At 35.9% G+C, this 24,437-nt stretch overlaps 1 protein-coding gene across 1 annotated transcript in view; it reads left to right on the top strand.

Moving 5' to 3' along the window:
- Positions 1-12,309: 12,309 nt before the first annotated feature.
- The window catches only part of LOC143244433 (thyroid hormone receptor beta-like), a 78,185-nt gene continuing 66,057 nt past the window's right edge, over positions 12,310-24,437 (top strand). The window contains exon 1 of the mRNA XM_076489076.1: positions 12,310-12,523. The gene's annotated coding sequence lies outside the window, so the exon portion shown is untranslated. The remainder of the gene's footprint in view (positions 12,524-24,437) is intronic.

Here is a 24,437-nt window from a genome sequence, read left to right as displayed (position 1 = left end):
TGTGCATAACTTATTATAGGAATCCTGTGTTTAAAGAAGTACTGTTGTAGTAATTAGACCATAAATATTTGGCGGGTTCTCTGTTCGTCAATGTAATTCTTCACTTTGGAAACAACGTGTCTGAAAGACTTAATGTGATGGCTCAAATGTTTGATAAACAAACATCACGTAGAAAGCTTCTGTGTCCAATTTATAATAATTTACTCGTATTTTCGTATGGGTGTGTGTGTGTTTTTCTTATAACAAAGCCACATCGGGCTATCTGCTGAGCCCACCGAAGGGAATCGAACCCCTGATTTTACCGTTGTACTAGCGAGAGGGTGGCTATTTTCGTATGGAGTAAGACCGACCATCACAAAAAAAATCTATATATTACCTCTGCCATATCTTATATTTCTCACACTAGGTGCAGGACCAACGTGGATGAGAGGTTTACTAGTTTTATTATTTAGCGCTCTGTCCTCCGAGGGGAATCGAACCTTGGATTTTAACGTTGCAAGAGAATTGTTGTTACGCGATGGGCAATAGCTCTATTCGAGGTTTTTTAAAACAGTGAACTTTAGTTGACTAAAAAAAACTTTTTTCGGGGGTATACAAAGTCAATGTATACAAAAATACAAAACAATTAAAACTCAGCGTTAAACGATATTAAGTACAAACGAAAACCTATTTCTATTAGCAATCGTCTTACCATAGATTTGTTGTCTCAGTAGCACAGCGGTATGTCAGAGACTTACAACGCAAGAAACTCGGTTTCGATACCTGTGACTCGTTCGTGGACACAGCACGTATGGACCATTGTCTAGCTTTATGCTTGATAACGAACAAACAAACTACTGGTCATTGTGATTATTGTATTTATAAGCCATTTATAATACTCACCTTTTACTATAATAACCTAAACTGCTCACTCCCTGAAGCCTCAGTAATTTTCCTCTGGATTAAGTGATATAACATTTAATTTGACTGTCTGTGTGACAAACACTTTGTTTCTTTACGTTCGCACAGTTTATGTTGAAATTTTTGTACTGTAGGTGTATCAGTTGCGTTTCGGTTTGGTTTGTTTTGTTTTGTTTTTAATTTCGCGCAAAGCTATACGAAGGCTATCTGCGCTAGCCGTCCCTAATTTAGCAGTGTAAGAAAAGAGTGAAGACAGCTATTCATCACCACTCACCGCCTACTCTTGGGCGACTCTTTTACAAAGGAATAGTGGGACTGACCGTCGCATAATAAGGCCCCCACGGGTGAAAGGGGTGACAGGGATTTTAACCCGCGACTCTCAGATTACGAGTTGAGTGCCTTAATCTTCTGGCCGTGCCAGGCCCAATTGCATTTCGGATAAACTTTCATCTCTCTTTATCCAGCCCAGCTACACAAATTCTAGTATTGAACGACAGGTCTCCTGGACAATAGATGCTATTTCTTTTACACACTACTGATCTGAATCCGAAATGGACAGGTTAAGAGAATTTTGAGTAAATAAAAAGGAACTTCTGCAGTTTCGTGATTTTTGTCACAAACGTTAGGCCTAACAGTTTATGTTTTGTTCAAATTTTACCCCTACCCCCCAAATCAGTTTTTCAATACTCAATATTCTATTTTATCTTTCATCAAATCAACGTAGAAAGCAAATACACAGATCACTGTGTTCTCTACTCCAATAAAATTATATATACATATTACTTTAACAAGCAAGGTGATCGTGGAAACAAGTAGCCATAAACAGTAGCAACTGGTCCGGCATGGCCATGTGGTTAACGCACTCGACTCGTAATCTGAGGGTCGCGAGTTCGAATCCTCGTCACATGGAACATGCTCGCCCTTTCAGTTGTGGAGGCTTTATATTATGCTACCGTCAATCTCACTATTTGTTGGTAAAAGAGTAGCCCAAGAGTTGGCGGTGGGTGGTGATGACTAGCTGCTTTCCCTTTAGTCTTACACCGCTAAATTATGGATGGCTAGCGCAGATAGCCCTCGTGTAGTTTTGCGCAAAACTCAAAACAAACCAAACCAATAGCAACTATTGAAAAATACGATCATAAACAGAAGAAATTGTGGAAACAGACGGCCACAAACAGTAATAACGTCGTGTAATGTTTCTCTAGTACACAAAACTATATAATCCTAACCAAAATAATTTCCGATAGGGTCCATACGGGCTCCACTGAGTTTGTAAACACATTTCCCTAAACTATTATTTATGTACAATATTGCTTGTGACTACACGAGTCTGGTTATCACAGTCTCTAGTACCATTTGAGTTACGCAACAAATGACCTAAAGGTTACAGGGTACGTAATATCATACCAGCTATAAAAGGTGTGATAGTGTATGATACAGGGTTTCTAAAAAAGTCATGCAAAAAATGAGCTTGTAGGTTACAGAGCCCACACATGGAATTATAGATTACAGAATTTATACACTAATTTATAGGTTACAGGGTCATTACATTAATTTAGAGGTTACAGAGTCAATACACCAACTGCTAAGTTAGAGAGCTCACACATGAACTAGTAGGTTACAGAGTCAATACACGAACTGCTAAGTTAGAGAGCTCACACATGAACTGGTAGGTTACAGAGTCAATACACGAACTGCTAAGTTAGAGAGCTCACATATGAACTAGTAGGTTACAGAGTCAATACACGAACTGCTAAGTTAGAGAGCTCACACATGAACTAGTAGGTTACATTGCATTTCCATTAACGTGCAGGTTACAGGGCCCAAACATGAACTGTTATTTTACAGTGTCCATACAATGTAATGCAATATACGGACACCACATAGAATGAATCACATTAAAATTATTCGAAATTTTGAGAGATAACACATCTTTCTTTAAAAACAGTGTTTTTGATGGCGTTGTCTATTCTGTTCTTGTATGAACACCTTCAGGTTATTTTTCTTGTCTTTGATTCAAACCATTAACATTTTTCTCTTCAGTAACATGTTTGTAACACACATGATTAGCATGTTGACCTGCTATCTGAAATAGGACTTCTCAACATGATTGATTACTCGTTGTTTTTTGGTGTGTTTTTTTTAATATTAATGTCTTAATAAAGTTACTATATATTTGAATTGACATGTTGATGGCACTGGACTTCCTTCCTACTTCTCTGGCCCGACATGGCGAGGTGGATTAAGGTGTTCGACTCGTAATCCGAGGGTCGCGGGTTCGAATCCCTGTCGCGCCAAACATTCTCGCCCTTTCAGCCGTGGGGACGTTATAATGTGATGGTAAGTCCCACTATTCGTTGGTAGAATAGTGGTTTAAGAGTTGGCGGTGGGTGGTGATGACTAGCTGCCTTTCCTCTAGTCTTACACTGCTAAATTAGGGACGGCTAGCGCAGATAGCCCTTGAGTAGCTTTGCCCGAAATTAAAAAAAAAAATCTGCTTCTCCATTTTGACATCGTTAGCAATCGTCTCATTTTTAATTCACTCACCTCTTATCTGCTTTATTGAATAAAACCCCTGGCGGTTTTCGTCATTAAGAATGAAACTTACATGTACTGACCTCTAGCAAGTAGTTCTTGTACAGATGAAACAATAATAACTTTCGTAAGACTTAAACAATAATATTTTTTGTAAAGCTGAAACAACAGTAACAACGATATATCTTATAAAGCTGAAATAATAGTAACATTTGGAAAGCTTAAACAATAATATCTCTTGTAAAGCTGAAATAATAATTACTTTTGTAAGGCTTAAGCAACAATATCTCTCGTAAACTGAAACAATGATAACTTTTGTGAGGCTTAGAACATAATAACTCTTCTAAGGCTGAACAATGGTAAGTTTTATACAGCGAAAGTAATAGTAGCTCTTGTAGGGTTAGAACAATAGTAAGATATTTTTAGTGTTAAAGTACTAGCGTCTGGTCGTTATTGTATTTCAGTCAAGATAACGTTGATATCACGTTTTAATGTTTTGTAAATATCTACTATTTGTGGCTATAAGATACGTTCTGCTTCTTGTTAAAGGCAAGACTTATTTATATAGTGGATGAAGATATTCAAGTTTCGGTTGGCTCTTTGGGTTTCGAAATTATAGACTCAAAATGTGGGTCTATCTGTTGAGAGAAAGAGGTAATGGTGACGTTATCGTGGTGATGAAACAATGTAACATTACTAATACATCTTTGGCTGAGGGTCCGTCACGTCCAAATAAAAACTTACTGACACGAAGCGGCTACATAGGCCTCACTTACCAAACAAAAGTCACAGCTGCTCTCGAAAACAACAAGGAACACGAGCCTTAAATAAAGACAAAATGCTCAGTTTTTGTCGTGTAAAAATATAGAGTCGGGGTAACTAGTTCTGAACACTATTTCGTACGCTATTTTTGGACCAACCTGTTCTCGTGCTCTCTCGTTCTTGTCACGAGAGTGACGAACAGCCTTGATTAATTGTAAAGGGAGTCTGCGCGGCGAAGAATTACTGTTATCGACGCAACCCATCGCTGGTCGTTTGTATGTGTGTAGAGAATGCGTGCGAGCCGGTATTAATTGCTGGAAGTTTCTCTGGTGCAAGTGGTAGGGGCGCCAAGCCAAGGGCGAGAAGGTACGGCGGGGTCATCGTATGCTGGGATCGGGAAATCCCCACTCTGGACCTGTTGGCAGACCGGTTCTCAGCGTTCCTGGCTTTCAATCACGTGTCACGTGTGTATAGTGCGACGCTCGCGCAGGTCCACAGACTGAATCGTATTATGCATTTTAACTAAAGTCGACTGATAGCAGCTGTTGAACCGCCACAGTGTGATAAATTCCAGCTTCGAGAAGGTGGCCTCGATTCAGTTGATCTGGTAACTACCATTCTGTTCATCGTTATCTGAAATTAGCACCTGGCAGACAGGAATCGCTGTTTTGTCTCTCACAACAGGGAACATTCGTTCAGTTACAGAACCACATACTCCTTAGTTGGGAAACCCCCTTCTGAAAATTTGCATGGATTAGCTGGACATAGTTTGTTCTATTCTGACATGTCGGATAAGGAACCTAGTTTCTAGCGTAAACTGTTGGATAAAAAAAACGTTTGGATAATGAGGGAGGGGGGGAGTGAAAAGGTAATATAAACACCAAGAGAAAAATGTAGTGTGTCCTTAAATATGTCTCCCACAGGTTCCTTCTGGAAGAACCCATGACAGCATTCTTTCTAAAACAAATTATGACTTACAAACAAAAAGCTGCCTTAACTGTATGACTACAATGAAGTATTTACATGTTGTTCGTTTCTTTTATTAATTATGTTTTTACCAAGCATGTTAAGAAGCTTCAACTCATTCTCTTGTTATAAAATAAATTCATACTTTTCATCAATTTAATTTCCTTTTACGCACCATCAATTAACCAGGTTAGTGGATGTCTTCTTACATCAATACTAATCATTCCTAAGGACTATGAATCTGCCTGGTAAGTGGATGTCTTCTTACATCAATATTAATCATTCCTAAGCATCATCAATGAGCGTGGTTACTGGATGTCATGTTACACTAAACATTCCTAAGTACCATTGATGATCCTGGTTACTAAATGTCTTCTTACATCAACATTAGTCATTCATAAGTACCATCAATGACTCTGGTCACTGAATGTCTTTTTACATCAACATTAGTCATCCATAAGTACCATCAATGACTCTGGTTACTGGATGTCTTTTTACATCAGTATTAATATTTCCAAACTACCATCAATCTGCCTGGTTACTGGATGTCTTCTTTCGTCAACATTAATCATTCCTAAGTAGCATAGATATGCCTGATTAATGGATGTCTTCCTGTTTGTCTTTGACCTATTATCTTCTTACACTTTTATTAACTACTATAAACTTGTAATTCATTCCGACCACCAAGTACTGTACAACTATCAAGTAACTGCAGTACAACTACCGTTCTCTCGATTATTTCTAATAAACATCGCCCGGCATGGTCAAATGGTTAGGGAGCTCGACTTGTAATCTGCGGAGTGCGGGTTTGAATCCTCGTCACACCAAACATGCTCGCCCCTTTCACTCGTGGGAACGTTATAACGTGACGGTCAATGCTACTCTTCTACTAACGAATAGTGGGATTGACCGTCACATTATAATGTCCCCACGGTTGAAAGGGTGAGCATGTTTGGTGTGACGGAAATTCGAGCCCGCGTATGTGTGTGTTTTTTAATTTCGCGCAAAGCTACACTAGGACCATCTGCGCTAGCCGTCCATAATTTAGCAGTATAAGACTAGAGCGAAGGCTGCTAGTCATCATTACCCACCGCCAACCCTTGCCCTTCTCTCTAGTATTACACTTCTAAATTAGGGACGACTAGCGCAAATAGCCCTACTGTAGCTTTACACGAAATTTAAAAACACACACAAACACTCATAAACATAACTTAATCTTACTAATCAAACCCACAGAAACCAGATTGTGAGTCCAGTGTTTCAACCACCAGCCCACGCCTTGCAACACTAGAAACCGACTAAATACTTCAAGAACCGGGATTTAGGAAGAAACATTTCAGATTGTTTTAAGAATTCAGAAACGGGAAAATAGAAAAAATAAAAAATTACAATAATTAAATAGTATATAATTAATACTTGGAAACCATCGGTATTTGATGAAACCCGATAGTTAAGAACTGAAGAGCAAACAAATATAACTGTGCGTTTCATAAATGTATTTGTGAAGACTTAGAAGTATTTGTGCAACGTATAGTTGTTTTGGTTTCTCCCTCAATTCTGTAACTAGATCTTATATAATTTAGATCTGGGAGTTTATGAAGTAAAGGACATTCAAACAATATTTCAATGAGTAAATAATTTTATAAGATGTAAAAACAGAAATAACAAAATTTTCTTAACAATTTTGAAATGGAAATTTAAATATTAAAAGGAAGTAACATTTTGTGAATGATTAAAGAATTCCAAGATGGTAGTTTAAGATGGCGACAATGAATGTTTGTTCCAAGAGATAATAGGTTGAGTAGTAAAAGATAGTAAGAATCAGAGACTGGTTTAAAAGAATACAGAGATAAGAATAGAAACATCGTGTAGTGTTACTAATACTTAAAATATGATGATACTAATGGTTATCTTAAAATATCAGATTCGAGAAGTTAAAAATGAAAACAGTGTAAAACAGTTCACTAACAATGTCATTTCAATAACATTTATTGAAACAATTAAACCTCTAGCACGTGAGGAATGTCCAACAAAGTCGAAAACTTTTCCAACAATGAAGAAACTGTAACCAAATTTTTGTTTTTAATATGCAGTAGCGTTCCAAATACCTTAACAAAGTCACAAGAAATTGAGACTTAACCTATAGCTTTGTTCGAATAAATAGGGTGAATGTTTTTTGTTGTGTCTTCGATTTCAAGGTATCTCTCTTTAGTAACTACTGATAGATGTTTTGAATTTGTTATAAAAGAATGCAATGAATTTCGTTGGAAGAAAGAGGAGGGATATCTGTTAATTTTTAATTACATTTTAATATTTGTTTCTATATTTTCTTGAAGTTGAATTTTAAAACAAAATATAACAAAGTTAAACTTTACTAACTGTTAGTTATCATTGATAAAAATGTACCTAACCTGTTAGGGTAAAAGAAGTATAAGAGAACAATGCGTCTCTGCTAGAACTGTGTAGAGTAAGTAGTTTATGTATGTGTTGTGTAGGCTAGCTGGTTAAAGTACTCCACTCCTAATCTGAGGGTCGCGGGTTCGAATCCCCGTCATACCAAACATGCTAGCCTTTTCAGCTGTGGAGGCGATGTAATGTGACAGTCGATCCCATTATTTGTTAGTAAAAGAGTAGCCCAAGAGTTGGTAGTGGGTAGGTAGTGACGACTAGCTGCCTTCCCTCAACTCTTACACTACTAAATTAGGGACGGCTAGCGCAGATAATCCTCGTGTAGCTTTTCGCGAAATTCAAAAACAAACTTTTCTATGTTACAAATGGCGTATTAAGTTATTTACTTAGCGTTAAAGGGTTCTGGAAGAAAAAAATCTTTAAAATGTAAGAATATTCGCGCAAGAAGTGAATCTTCTAAGTGTGTGAGTGTGTTTTCTTATGACAAAGCCACATCTGGCCATCTGCTAAGTCCACATTCTAAGTGATTCAGAGAGTTGTGGAAAACTGATTTGTAACAAAAAGGTTTAAGAACTTGTTTCAATTGTTTATCGTAATCTGTATGTTAAATATATTACCTTATAAAGAGTTTGAAATTATTTCCCAGTGGGCTAGCGATTATTTTACTTACTTACAACGCTAAAACCCGGGGTTCGATTTCTCGTGATGAACACAACGGATAGCCTAACGTGGTATTTCTCCAAATCAGGCGTCACATTTAAGAACTTGTTTCAATTGTTTATCGTAATCTGTATGTTAAATATATTACCTTATAAAGAGTTTGAAATTATTTCCCAGTGGGCTAGCGATTATTTTACTTACTTACAACGCTAAAACCCGGGGTTCGATTTCTCGTGATGAACACAACGGATAGCCTAACGTGGTATTTCTCCAAATCAGGCGTCACATCTTTATATGTCCTCTAGTGGCTCATTGGTAAATCTGTAGACTTATGATGTTAAAGTCGGGTTTCGATACCTATGATGGGCAGAGGACAGACTGCCCATTTGTGTAGCTTTGCACTTAAGAAAAAACCAAACCATTCTTATAAAAAATTACTTTAATTAAGATTTTTATGAAATAGTCTTATAAAGGATCGTCCCGTCTCATTCTGCCATTAAACTAGTATTAAGCCTAATTAGGCTAACACATGCTGAGTTGCATTTCCTCTAAGCCTAACTCATAAATCAAAAGTTCACATAAAATATCAAGTTCACTAGGGAACATTAACATCGTTATAGAGGACATTGTACAATTAATTAAACACGGAAAATAAAATATTAATGTGAGAAACAACTAGCAGTTAAACGAGTTTTTTAAGATGATATTAACTGGGCGTGACTCGATAGTTAGCATACGAGATTGTGTTTAGGAATGTCCAATGTTCGAGTTTGCCATATGTCGCTGAACATATGTCACACATTCAGATGCGAGTGTGTTATAGAGTAAAAGGTAGTCCTGCTATTCGATCATAAATAGCCGAATAAGTAACGAGTGCTATTAACTGATCAGCAGTTCTGAATTTTTTGTAGCTATGTCTGAACTCTGACCTTTGAAAAACTTTCACAACATCATAAAATTTACTCTTAGAAAGAGAATTAGTAAACGAAAACACAATCTATTACAAAACCAACACTTTGTTGAAAAAAGAAAGAAAAGCAGTATTCCAAAACTCACTCTGTGGTAAAAAAAACAAAAAGAGAGAGAAAACATTCCCCACTCCCAATAAGAAGAGTGAAAGAGTATTTTAAAACCTATTCTGAGATGAAAAACGAAAGAAAAAATACTGAAACTATATTTTATCACCTTTAAATAAAGCAAGCTGGTGTTACGTTGTGAAAAATTACAAAAAGAATACGTTACGCTCAATGCCAGTTTCGGTCGGTTTCAAATAATTAGGAAAGCATCGATGTGCTTCTCCATATTAAAATGGAATCTGGCGCCACCTGACGCCACTACTGAAAAAAAAAGCATTAAAAAACGTTCGACGATTCCCCAAGGGAAGCATGTATAGAACCTTGTGTTACAACGTGCATAATATTCGTTACCACGTGCACATATTGACCCGGAGGCACTAAACCTGATCCACCTTCTTTGCTTCCTTCGTTAAAGACTGACTCTACAGTTCGTCACGAGCTACGAGTCGTTGAACAGTTTGATGGCGCGCAGGATTAATTAATACGAGAACTTTGGAAAGAGCATTTATTTCAAAATGTAAACAACATTCTGAAAATAGTCGTGTCAAAAATAATACCTAATTCTTTGACAACCCTAAATAAAGTTTAAAGCTCTTAAATACGAATATTTAGCATACTATAGGGGTCGGACGTCAACTATTGGTAACAGCATCTAGACGGTGAATTCAAAGGTTTATGGTTTGCAACTTATTGTCTTAAGATTCCTCGCTATAAGGATAACAACCAAAATCACATCATACGATAAAACAAACGTTAACCAAGAACTGACGATTAGTGCTGTCTTCTCTGTAGTGGCTATCAACACAAATGAAGGGATGGTTGTACACAGATAACTAGCTCTCTTGTGGCCGTTTTGCATATACTTGACTTTCACTTTCAATAAAACGCAATTTGTATGTTCCCTTCCATCATAAGTCAAATCCAAACAGATTCTTTCAAATGATTATAAATCACCAGCGACCTTGGGTTGACCTAATTACGTAAACGGTAAATCGTGTTTATGTGCGTTATGAGTTTTAATTGTTATAATTTTGCGGGAAATCACCGTGATTTGTTCAACTGGTTATTGTTTCAAAGGAAACAAGTTATTTTGTCGTTTCTCTAAAACAGGTTCTTGCACATTTGCGTCATAACCATCAAGTACCTATTGTAGTATAATAATAAAAGCTATGTAGGCTGCGCGAGGTACGGAACGTTAAGACTTTCCCGCTATCCTTCCGGGTTAGAATGTTTGCTTTTGGTTTTGTTTTTGTTGTTTTTTTTCAAAATATGTGTGTGTGAGAGAGACAGAAGATAGGATCATTTTTATTGTGAAAAATATTCTAAAGGCGAAAGCAACCTATTAAAGGTTCTTCGAATTTATAGATTACCTTGTTGCTAAGAAACTAAATCATAACCATAGTTTTTACGACAGATTTTCGGGAGGTCTTGTATTGCTTTGAAACCTCTCTTGCGTATCTTCCTTAGCTATTGATAGTAAATAAATGTATATACAGCTGTCTCAAAATAACTAAAGTTCCAAAATAAAACAGATGCAGTTAAACTGGCTGTATGTAGAGTTGTTACAAATTAACTGGCTGTATATAAAGTTGTTACAAATTAACTGATTGTACATATAAAGTTGTCCCAGATTGTCTAGACGCACCTAATAAAGGATAATGATATTGTAAACACTTAAAGAAATTTCCGAACACATCGGGATACAGTCTATTCGCTATCGTAGTTTTAGGGTTGACTGTTTTGTGCTGTTCCTAGTTTTACTCGACAGGTATCATTTATCTATCTACTTATAGAGGAATAGAAGAAACTGTTTAGTCTTAAAATAATGAGAAATTATTAAAATATAATATATATATGTATATAAAACATTGTATATAAAAAAAAAACAATTATAAACTAAAATGGAAATTTCTATTACTGATATGATTTCCCTTAATAAGAATTCAGGAACAATTTAAAGTAAATTAACGTTTAATGATGTTAACGTTGGTTCATTTTAAATTTTAGTAGTGTTGCCAGGCGACAATTATTTTACTATTTGTTGTTTAACGAATTTAGTAACAGTTCAGTAAATACTTTATTAAGCTATAAAAGTGTTGCCAGGAAACAGATAATTGACTGTTTATTGTTTAAAACTTAGTACAGTTTCATAGTGACATATGTTGCCAGGAAACAGTTATTTTGCTATTTGTTGTCTAACTAGTTTAAAGCAGTTGTCTGGTGACAGTTCAGTAACTAATGAATGCTGCCAGACATTTATCTGACAAGTTTACTGTTTTATTATTGATGTTATTACTCAGGTTAAGGATAACGTTTACCAGGCATTAGTTACTAGGTTAGGGATAACGTTTACCAGGCATTAGTTACTAGGTTAGGGATAACAGTTACCAGGCATTAGTTACTAGGTTAGACATAACAGTTACCAGGCATTAGTTACAAGGTTAGAGATAACGTTTACTGGGCATCAGTTACCAGGTTAGGGATAAAGTATACTTGGCATTAATGCGCTACACGAAGAAAGCTCTGAAGCTAAGACATGATTGTTAAGAGAGGACACTAAGAAAGTCTTTATCATGTTTTATTTCTACGTTGCTAGGATACAATTTTCCGAGTAGTGCAGTTTATCGTGTGTTTAGAATCCCAGTGTCAGTCCCGAATCGGAACTATCTGTTACAAGGAATGTAAGACGTCAACTTACGTCACGTAGAAAGTGCTGGTAATAAAAAGAGTGAATTAAATCGAGGCCGACTAAAAACGACTTTCCTCGCTTCAACAACTACGTCAAGGTGAGCTTCGATTTTTACAAGTTGACCGCATTTTCTACATTCCATGTCGGTAGTAGGTTGGGTGGCATTGACATAACACAGATGCCAAATTGACACTCCCCCCTGCACGAACGCGGAGCAAAAGGCCCAATTATGCAAACTAATTCATTCATTATAAATGTTGAATGTGTATTATAATGCAATGTTCAGCCTTCAAAGGCCACTGCTTAAATAGAAGAGCATTAGCCCTGTTGCTATGAGACCCAGTACAAGGGGAAATCCCACAGACGTAGTAACTTTCCCTGGACTTATATAGAGGTTCCTAGCAGCTTGCAAGTTCCAGAGTCGTTCTGAATTCAAATCATTTCATCTCTGAGAGAAATTCCTCCAGTTATCATGACGATGAAGGACTGCACTCCACCAGCAGATCATTACACTCTTCGATGTGAGGTAGGCTTCACTGCTAAGCACGTTACGTTACAGTGATTGTAGTTATATTATTGGCACTTTACTGTTCACTGGAATTTTAAATATATTAAAGGCTACAGAACCAAAAGTGTTTGATGTTTTGAAACACTTTACAGAATGCGAGATTCCATCTGAATATTAATACATCGAAACTTCTTTCTTGTTTAGGTTAAGTATTACTGTTTTACAAGTTATCACCACGGATTCAATAAATTTGTATTTGTTTAGTAACATAAAGTGGCCTTAACCTGCGCCACCATCAGTTATTAGAACTGTTTTAGCAATTATCATAACGACTATCACTATATTTTTATCTCAATTTCTTACTTCCTCGTGTTATAATCACGTGCATCTTTTCACAGTTCTGATAAGGATATTGGTTTATCAGTTCGAGAGATTCTATCTTGCTAGTATTATTATCTGAACGTAAGTTTTTGTAGTTTTAATCACAGTTTTCGTAACTGATATTCAATTATACACTGTTTTCATCATTAGCATCATACGTTCTGTACTGATATTTAATTATTCACTGTTTTCATCATTAGCATCATACGTTCTGTATTTCTTTTTTCTTTTCATGATTCCAGTTTTCTTCGCTTACAACTTCCCTTTATTAGTTTCATAACAAGAAAATTCTCTTTATCATGAATTCTCTTCCCTATCATTTCTTACAACGGATACATTTTCTTTTTACTCGCCCTTCCTTCTCATTTCTTACAACGGTTACATTTTCTTTTCACTCACCCTTCCCTATCATTTCTTACAACTGATACATTTTCTTTTTACTCACCTTTCCCTATCATTTCTTACAACGGATACATTTTCTTTTTACTCACCCTTACCTTTCAACTTTTGCACAGGAACTTTTGCTCTGTATATATACTATTTTCTTATTTCTACAACGAAAACGTCACATCACAAACATGACTAGACAATACAATTTTGAATAGTCACAAGAGAAGTCACAAAAAATTTCCCTCTATATTTCAAAGTAAAAACCATGTGACAGAAGAGAGAATACTGATATACAGAATACGTGTCACGAAGACATGTGACAGAAGAGAGAATACTGATATACAGAGTACGTGTCACGAGACATGTGACAGAAGAGAGAATACTGATATACAGAGTACGTGTCACAAGACATGTGACAGAAGAGAGAATACTGATATACAGAGTATGTATCACGAAGACATGTAACAGAAGAGAATGCTGATATACAGAGTACATGTCATGAAGACATGTGACAGAAGAGATATTGATATACACGTGTCACGAAGACATGTGACAGAAGAGAATAGTGATATACAGAGTACGTGTCACGAAGACATGTGACAGAAGTGAATACTGATATACAGAGTACGTGTCACGAAGACATGTGACAGAAGAGAATACTGATATACAGAGTACGTGTCACGAAGACATGTAACAGAAGAGAATGCTGATATACAGAGTACATGTCATGAAGACATGGGACAGAAGAGAATATTGATATACAGAGTACGTGTCACGAAGACATGTGACAGAAGAGAATAGTGATATACAGAGTACGTGTCACGAAGACATGTGACAGAAGTGAATACTGATATACAGAGTACGTGTCACGAAGACATGTAACAGAAGAGAATACTGACACACAGAGTACGTGTCACGAATATTTGAGTGGGATTTGAACTCTTATCATATCATCTAAAAAATGTAACTTGGAATTGAGTTGTAATATTTGTAATAAAATTCGTCACGTGATGGTTATTTAAAGAAATGGTGTTTTGGTGATGAGATCTCTTTATTTAGAACGGCTATTTCTATCGCACAGTATTAGTTGGTCATCTTATTACTTAACACAGGTGGTGTGATTACTAATTTATTCCATTAACAACAAGGCCTGGCATGGTCAGCTGCTTAGAGTGCTCGACACGCAATCTCAGGGTTGTGGGTTCGAATCTCCGTCCTACCAAACATGCTCGCTCTTTCATCCGTGAGGGCGTTATAACGTGACAGTTAATTTCACTATTCGTTGGTAACAAAATAGCCCAAGAGATGGTGGTGGGTGGTGATGATAAGCTGCTTTCTCTCTTTGACTGCTAAATTAGAAACGGCTAAAAGATATAGCCCTAGTATAGGTTTGCGTGAAATTCAAAACAAACAACTTAAACAACAATACAGGAAACAGTTTAATTTTTTCACACAAGTGGAGTGGTTACTAATTCATTCTTCTAATAACAATACGAGAAAGTTTCATTCTTGTAACAAACATACAGGAAACAGTTTAATTTTTTCACACAAGTGGAGTGGTTACTAATTCATTCTTCTAATAACAATACGAGAAAGTTTCATTCTTGTAACAACAATACGGGAAACAGTTTAATTTTTTCACACAGTGGAGTGGTTATTAATTCATTCTTCTAATAACAATACGAGAAAGTTTCATTCTTGTAACAACAATACAGGAAACAGTTTAATTTTTTTACACAAGTGGAATTGTTACTAATTCATTCTTTTTATAACAATACGAGAAAGTTTCATTCTTGTAACAACAAAACAGGAAACAGTTTAATTTTTTTACACAAGTGGAATTGTTACTAATTCATTCTTTTTATAACAATACGAGAAAGTTTCATTCTTGTAACAACAATACAGAAAACAGTTTAATTTTTTCACACAAGTGGAGTGGTTACTAATTACTAATACATTCTTCTGGAGTGGATAACAATACGAGAAAGTTTCATTCTTGTAACAACAATACAGGAAACAACAATACGAGAAAGGAAAACAGTTTAATTTTTTCACACAAGTGGAGTGGTTACTAATTCATTCTTCTAATAACAATGCGATAAAGTTTCATTCTTGTAACAACAATACAGGAAATAGTTTAATTTTTTCACACAAGTGGAGTGGTTACTAATTCATTCTTCTAATAGCAATACGAGAAAGTTTCATTCTTGTAACAACAATACGGGAAACAGTTTTATGAGTAAGAGTGGTGTGTTCAAGAAAGACTGTTGGCGTTTTTTTTTTTTCTTTAATTTCTTGCTTATTTAATAATGATAAACTTTTCAATATAAAACTATATTAGCTGTTAGATTACGTTTAGTTTTCTACAAGGATAAACGTATTAAAGTTGGGAAGTTAGCCGAATAATTATTAAATTGTTTTAAGCTGAGTTGATGCATACTGGAAAAAGGAAGACCTTGCGTCATAAATTCGGTTTTCGTCATTTGAAACAAAAGACAGAAGGTAGAAAGATCCGTCGATGGTTATACGGAATGAGAATAACAGGAAGGATATACTCAAGAACCAAAGAAAAAGTGACATTCAAAAAACAAAAGAAAACACGTGTTTGGAGCTTTAATACATCCAAATACTATAACTTCTATATACCTTATTACTTCTATAATAGAAGTAAGCAGAAAATAACGAACAAAATTTATGCTTAAAAGTATGAGACTTCGGCAAGAATGTGTTGTTTTTTTATGTCAACCGTACGTATATTGAATAATTCGATTTTTGTCCACCGTGGTTATCTAAAATCGATCATAGCGGGTTAAGCCATCACACTGATCCACTTTGAGTGGGGAGGGGGCATATATTTTCTCTGGTTTAAAAAACGATCAACTAAAAATATTTGTCTTTGTGTAATTTTATATATGAATAATAGTTAATACACAACAAATCCCTTTTTCTCAGTACCGAATTTAATTTTAACGACGTGACGTTCACTTTTCGAACGTTCTTGTCATGCACTTTCAATATGAAAACGTATTTTGAAGTAATTCATGGACCGGCATGGCCAGGTGATTAAGGCACTCGACTGGTAATCTGAGGGTCGCAGGTTTGAATCCCCGTCACACCAAACATGCTCGCCCTTTCAGCCATGAGTGCGTTATAATGTGACGCTAAATCCCACTATTCGTTGGTTAAAGAGTAACTGCTAAATTAGGGATCACTAGCGCAGATAGCCCTCGAGTAGCTTTGTGCGAAATTCAAAACAAACAAACAAACAAGTAATTCATAAACCGTGATAAAACCGTTAAAAATATAACAAATTTTGCATATTTTTCTTAAATAAAGAAAAAACAAAAATGCCTTTTTGTAACTACATACCGTTACAATTAACGCTTTAAAAGATATTCTTGTATGATTAATCAGGTTTCACGAATCTCTTACGTCTGGCCTATTCACGATCACTTTTTTTACTAGTACGCACATAATTGTTTTTGAAAAATATGTTTGTGCTTCTGTATTTTTCCTATAGCAAAACCACATTAGGCTATCTGCTGAGTCCATGGAGGTGAATTGAACCCCTGATTTTACGGTTGCAAATACGTAGATTTACCGTTGTACCAGCGGGGGACTTGGAAAAATGATATAGAGAAATTAATGGTTAATTTGAAGTGATTTTAAAAAAGGAAATGGTTCACAACGTCATGCCGAAAAATATATTTGTGATTCGAGCGAACTTCAGGTACGTATGTACTTATTACTTTCAAACCTGTGGCCCAGCATGGCCAGGTGGTCAAAGCGCTCGACTCGTAATCTGAGAGTTGCGGGTTTGTCTGTCTTTTTAGTCGAAGGGGCGCTATAATATGACGGTTAACCCTACTATTCCTTGCTAATAGAGTAACCAAAGAGTTAGCGATGGGTGGTGATGACTAGCTGCCTTCCCTCTAGTCTTACACTGCTCCATTAGGGACAACTAGAATGGATTGCCCACGTTAGCTTTGCGCGAAACTCAAAAAACAAACAAACAGAATAACACCTTGTTTCACTGTTACCACTAAGTAGAATGTTAACAGATTAATTTGTTCTGGATTGCTTTTAAGATCTCATTAAAACAGTAATTTGTTTCAGTCTTACCAGTAAACAGTAATTAAGGTAGTTATTTATCTTGGTATTATCTTTAAACAGTCTTTAAAACAGTAATCTGTTTCGATGTTACCAGTAAACAGTAATTGAAGGAAGATCGTTTTTACCAAATTTTGTGTATCTGGACTACGTCTTATATTGAGCAATATAGTGGCATGTAGTAGAGTAGACACACGAGGACTATCTGCGCTAGCCATCCCTAGCTTAACAGCGTAAGGGAAAGAAACTGGTCTTGACAACCCACCGCCAACTCTTGGGTTACTCTTTTACCAAGTAATAATGGAATTAAACGCCACATTATAATGCCCATACGGTTGAAAGGGCAAGCAAGCATGTTTAGTATTTTTCTTTACAGTCTATTAAAAACACAATAACATTATGTTATTAGGTTGTTGTTGTGGTGGTGTGTAATGCTTCACATATCACAAAATATATCAGGCCTCTGGATCATCGTTTAGTCAGTGAAATCACGTGTTGATGAATAAAAGAAACCACTTAACAGCTTCTCTCTTAAATAGGTGAAAATTAAAAATGTATCTGGCCCCTACGGAAGTTTGTTTTAAGGAAAAACCGCAATCTAGTAAGCCCCTAAATCTAGCGTTGTAATTCTGTATACTTGCCACTAAAACAGATTATTTCAGTTATCTCCACATATAACTAAAATCGGAAATCGATAAAAAAAAAAAAACTGGAAAAACAAATCGTTTAATCTAGTTAATCCATTTCTGTTGATTACTTTAACAAGTATTTTTTTTTCTTTTCCTAATCTTTACACTCAAAAATGGCCCCATACACTTAGCTTTCTATAATCATTCTTTACTTTGCTGGTACTAATCAATGAGCACGCGCATTTTTGTTTGATATTCTGATAATTCAGAAAATACCTGTAATCACGGTACTAACTTATAAAATCAAACATTTTAAAAATCTCACACACTTTTAACCTTTAGGCTGTTTTAATAAGTCGTACACCGGTGGCACAGCGGCGTGTCTGCAGACTTAGACGTTCAAAACCAAGTTTCGATACCCGTTGTGGGCAGAGCAAAGATAGCCCACTGTGTAGCTTTGTGCGTAATTCCAAATAAACAAGCAAAATAAAGAAAGATTAATAAGTTAATTACAAAATCGCGTAGGTATCGGGTGTGGCCTTGCTCGGACTGCAAATCCTAGGTTTCGTGGTTCGCGGTCCACTGCCGCAAAAACACGTATGTGGGAAGCCGTGGGTACGCTATAAGATTGGCGGTTGAATCCCACAATTCAATCAGATCACGACTAGTTCATAGTTTCTCGGAGGGTGTGGTAAACTATCTCGCTTCCTTTACTCTATCAGTTAAAAATGAGGGGAGGCTATGCGTAGATGCAGCCCTTCCCTTTTTATCAGCCGGAAAAGGGCATGAACTATGAATTTCTGCTACTTACATGCCTAACGATCATGAAAATCGTAAAACATGAACCGAAATACTTCTCTGGTTCTCATAACGGTTGAGTTTGTGAAGAAGTCTAAACACTTGCATAAACCCATTTTTCTTTTTTGTCACCGAAATCTGAATTTAATTTTAGTATTTTGTTGTTTTTCAAATTTGTGATACGTTCGAGAAATTTTTGACTATAAAATTAGAAAAACAAAATGGACCACCACTTACCAACAGTTTATGTATCACTAGTCCTGTGGACCACCACTTACCAACAGTTTATGTATCACTAGTCCTGACGAACGTGATGTTGAAAAGTTGCCTGAAATGAGCCCGGTATGGCCAGATGGTTAGAGCGCTCGACTCACTTAATCTGACGGTCGAAGGTTCGAATCCCTGTCCCACCAAACATTCTCGCCCTCTCATCCGAGAGAGCGTTACAATGTGACAGTCAATCTCACTGTTCGTTAGTAAAATAGCAGCCCAAGAATTGGCGGTGGGCGATGATGACTAGCTGCCTACCCTCTAGTCTTTCACTGCTAAACTAGGGACAGATAGCCCTCGTGTAGGTTTGTGCGTAAAATGCAAAACAAACATTGCCTCAAATGAAAAGTATTTTTATCATTACCTGCATCTAAAGAATGTTTTTTCTAGCTTTATTACCAAAATGTTATATTATTTTAGTACATGTATTGCTGAAATTGTAATGGATATGAATATTATATTTATAATGGATATATTCTTTGTAGTAATTCAAGTCATCGACTGTAATATATTATTGTGGTTTGTGATAAGTTATTTTTTGAGTTACTTGGGTAATTAAAACAAATAGTTATGCTATGTAACTTCTGTAGTACGTCTTGACGTACAGAAGGCATATTAATAGTAGAAATAAACGACCTTACAACACCGAAATGTTGCTCGAGTAAAAAACTCCAGAAGAAACTATAAATCTTAACACTGAGTGTCTGGTTAAATAACATTTTAATGTTATAGGGTTGCTTATTTGTACTATTGAATTGTTATGTTCTTTTTATATCAATTTGGATAAATGTATACAAATATTTTTATACACATCGTAATAATATTTTGAACAATAAATGTATATTGTTTATAATTGTTAAATTCATCAGTACGCAAAAATATCTTAATGGTTTTCGTGTTGGGCATAACAATACCCGTTTAAGCCTTCTTGACAATATTGTTTAAGAAACATTTAATTAAAAGCCAATGAACACAATATTATTGTTAGGCCCAGGTACAATCACGTGTACAACTCTAACTTTTATTTTGGTTTTCTTATTTATTGTTTGTGCCGTTAGAATGTTCAAACAATAATAGTATGTTGTTACTGACGGACAAAGAACCGCCTTTCGAAAAAGCTAACATTTGAAGTTTTTTCATGTTTTGTGATCCTGCGAGCTTTTTCAGTAATTACTGTTACTTTAGTTTTTTCCTTATAGCAAAGTCACATCGGGCTATCTGATGTGTACACCAAGGGGAATCGAACCCCTGATTTTAGCGTTGTAAATCTAGACTTACTACCTTCACATTTTAATACCCCCACGGCTGAAAGGGCGAGCATGTTAAAATGTGATGCTCAATCCCACTATTCGTTGGTAAAAGAGTAGCCCAAGAGTTGGCTATGGGTGGTGATGACTAGCTGCCTTCGCTGCTAAATTAGGGACAGCTTGCGCAGATAGCCTTCGTGTAGCTTTGCATGAAATTCAAAAACAAACATACATATAGTCAGTAGTTATTCATATATTATATGAACCTCTGTTAAAAAGTTCTGAAGGTTTTTCAATCACTGCTCTAATATAAGTACTCCTTAAAACTGAAACTAGTTGATTATGATAGATTAGTTAAATAATTTCCGGATATTATAATATGAACAAACCAGAAACAAGTGATGTTGTTAATGTAATTAACAAAAGAGTAAATCTACCTGTGATTGGTAGCTCATTGTACCAATCACGTTTCTCTCATTTAAAAGATTAAAACTGAAGATTCGATATTAACGACTGCTTTTTAGAGTTTTATACGAACGATGAAAATGTATTAATTTAACACGTTTACGCCTAACAGTTGATTTGACACTGTTGATCCATGTGATTTGGTTTTTGCCTGTCAGATGCCAGGTTTGATTATTGTCTTGAAAATGGAGTTAATATGTTTTTCGGACATTTTTTTGTTTATTTGTGATTAAGCACAAAGTTATACAATGGGCTATCTGTGTTCTGCCCACCACGGGTTTTGAAATCAGATTTCTAATTTTATAAGTCTGAAGACCTGCCGCTGTGCTACTGAAGGAGCAAACGTTTTGGAAATGTTAGGTAATTATATAAATGTGGTAAGATAAATCGTTTTCAGTGTATAGACTGCTAAAGGAGATAAGGCCAAGAACGTCATGCACTATTTGATTGTCAGAAAGTGTTTCGAACTTAAAAAAAATACATTAAAAATATATATTATTTTTACAAAATGAATCGAATAGTGATACTTTAATTATTCGGGATTATTCGATTGAAGCGTGGTTAAAGCTGACTTTTGTACTTAATAATGATTTAAACATTTTATTATTTACTGACAGTGAGGCCTAACATCTTTTGCTGGATTCAGTCGAACTATTATGGGTATTTAATAATCAACCCCATATTATGGGTGGCGTGTGTGTTTGTAGTTAAGCACAAAGCAACACATTGAGCTCCCTGTGCTCTTCCAGCTACGAGTATCCCATATTATGGGTGGCGTGTGTGTTTGTAGTTAAGCACAAAGCAACACATTGAGCTCCCTGTGCTCTTCCAGCTACGAGTATCAAAACCCGGTTTCTAGCGTTGCAAGTCAGCAGACATACCGTTGTGCCACTGGGTTTTTTTGGTGGCTAACAAATTAAAATAAAATCAGTCAATACACACATTTGATTAATTTCAAATTAATTTTATTTCCTATTTCCTCTACAAATAATTTCTAGTAAATTGATCTATTCCAAACAAGTACAAAAGTTTAAACTACCTTTACAGATGTTAGTAGAAATACAGAATATTTGCTTGGTGACAAAATTTGAGAAAAATATCCAAATATCAGAAGAATATTTTTAAAATGCCACATACGATATTAACATACTAGTAAAAACTTATAACGATTCTGAAACATTTTCAATATGTTGTTATACGTATATCAGAGTTTACATTTATGAAACTGAAAGTCTTTGTAGAAACCAAAACTTAAATATATTTTAAGTTTGTAGTTCGAAGTTGCTTTATTTGACCGATAGGATACTGAAACTTACAGACTTATATACGGGTAATTTTCATACAAAATTTTTCTTTAAATAAGGCTGCTCGTAGTTTATATTTCATTGCGATACACAACACTTTCTTTAATGTATATAGGGTGTCCCAAAAAAATGTATACACACCTTGAATGATTATAAATACAATGTTTATTAAGATATATCTAGGTTTTATAATCCAAGTTTAAAAAGACAAATGTAGAATCTTTTGAGGTATCGCAGGTGTTCGAACTGATGACCGTTCTGATCTACGCACTGCTAATAACGCGGACAGATGGAATTGCAAACTTCACGAATCATTTCATTTGGTATTTGGGTGCATTCTCTTTCAACTACTGCTTTCAGCTCATTGATTGTTGCAGGCTTTGTGCTATAAACCTTATCTTTGACGTATCAACATAGAAAAAAAGTCCAGAGGTGTGAATGTGGATGAAATCTTGTTTGAAAACTGTGCATCTTCTGCAGATTTTGCCAGGTACCACTCACAAAATTCAACTCTCCGGTCAGGATCATCTTCATTGAGGGCGTGGACTAATGCCAGAATAAAACTTTTCCAATGAACGCGCTTCAACATGCGATGGACGCTCGATTTTGGGATTCCTGTCTCACGGGCTGTTTGCCGAACAGATTTCCTTGGAGATCGGTGGAGACTTTCCAACAGCTCTGCTTCTCGTGTAGGACTAGTGGACAACCGCGGTCTTCCAGAACGCCTTTATGGACGTCTTGAACGGTTCCTTTTTTCTCAAACTTATCTCTAATGTGAGTAATGGTGAGTCGCATTGGTGGATCTGTTTGAAACTCCCTTCTAAACCGTCTTTACACTTCAGCTACGTTCTCACACTTCCAGTAACACTTTAAGATAAATTTCCTTTTCTCAAAGCTTAGTCTTGCTTCTGACATTACTTCAGTTGTACCTGTAAAAAAGAAAGTTTAGTGAGTTTTAATCATTCAAAATGTGTATACATTTTTTGGGACGCCTTGTATTTATTTGTGGTTTATAGTATTTATACATATTTTTGTTTGCAAATATCGGTATATAAGTCTATTATAAGTTTCACTACCCCGATCCAGCATGGCCAAGTGGTTAAAGCAAGTGGTTATGGACGTCTTGAACGGTTCCTTTTTCTCAAACTTATCTCTAATGTGAGTAATGGTGAGTCGCATTGGTGGATCTGTTTGAAACTCCCTTCTAAACCGTCTTTACACTTCAGCTACGTTCTCACACTTCCAGTAACACTTTAAGATAAATTTCCTTTTCTCAAAGCTTAGTCTTGCTTCTGACATTACTTCAGTTGTACCTGTAAAAAGAAAGTTTAGTGAGTTTTAATCATTCAAAATGTGTATACATTTTTGGGACGCCTTGTATTTATTTGTGGTTTATAGTATTTATACATATTTTTGTTTGCAAATATCGGTATATAAGTCTATTATAAGTTTCACTACCCCGATCCAGCATGGCCAAGTGGTTAAAGCAAGTGGTTATGGACGTCTTGAACGGTTCCTTTTTTCTCAAACTTATCTCTAATGTGAGTAATGGTGAGTCGCATTGGTGGATCTGTTTGAAACTCCCTTCTAAACCGTCTTTACACTTCAGCTACGTTCTCACACTTCCAGTAACACTTTAAGATAAATTTCCTTTTCTCAAAGCTTAGTCTTGCTTCTGACATTACTTCAGTTGTACCTGTAAAAAAGAAAGTTTAGTGAGTTTTAATCATTCAAAATGTGTATACATTTTTTGGGACGCCTTGTATTTATTTGTGGTTTATAGTATTTATACATATTTTTGTTTGCAAATATCGGTATATAAGTCTATTATAAGTTTCACTACCCCGATCCAGAATGGCCAAGTGGTTAAAGCACTTGACTCGTAATCCAAGGGTCGTGGTTTCGAATCCCCATTACACCAAAACACACTCACCATTTTAGCCGTGGGGTCGTTATAATGGTACGGTCAATCCCACTATTCCTTTGTAAAAAGAGTAGCTCAAGAGTTGACGAAGGGTGGTGATGACTAGCTGCCTTCCCTCTAGTCTTACACTACTAAATTAGGGACAGCTAGCCCAGATAGTCCTCGAGTAGCTTTGCGCGAAATTCAAAACAAATCAATTCAGTATCCTATCGGTCAGATAAAGCAACCTCGAACTACACTCTTCAAGTATATTTGTGTTCGGGTTTCTACAAAGACTTTTCTTTCTTAAAAATACTTGTACTTAAACTTTACAATACGTAAAGTTTGTTACTTGAATTATTGATACCGGTGGAACTGAATTCAACGTGGGAAATGTTTCTAACTCTACCTTGTTGTGTACTTAAGCCTAAAATC

This window comes from Tachypleus tridentatus, chromosome 2, assembly GCF_004210375.1.
Source record: "Tachypleus tridentatus isolate NWPU-2018 chromosome 2, ASM421037v1, whole genome shotgun sequence".
Taxonomy (NCBI): Eukaryota; Metazoa; Arthropoda; class Merostomata; order Xiphosura; family Limulidae; genus Tachypleus; species Tachypleus tridentatus.
Note: the sequence above shows the minus strand (reverse complement) of the source record. Positions and strands in the feature narration are given on the sequence as shown.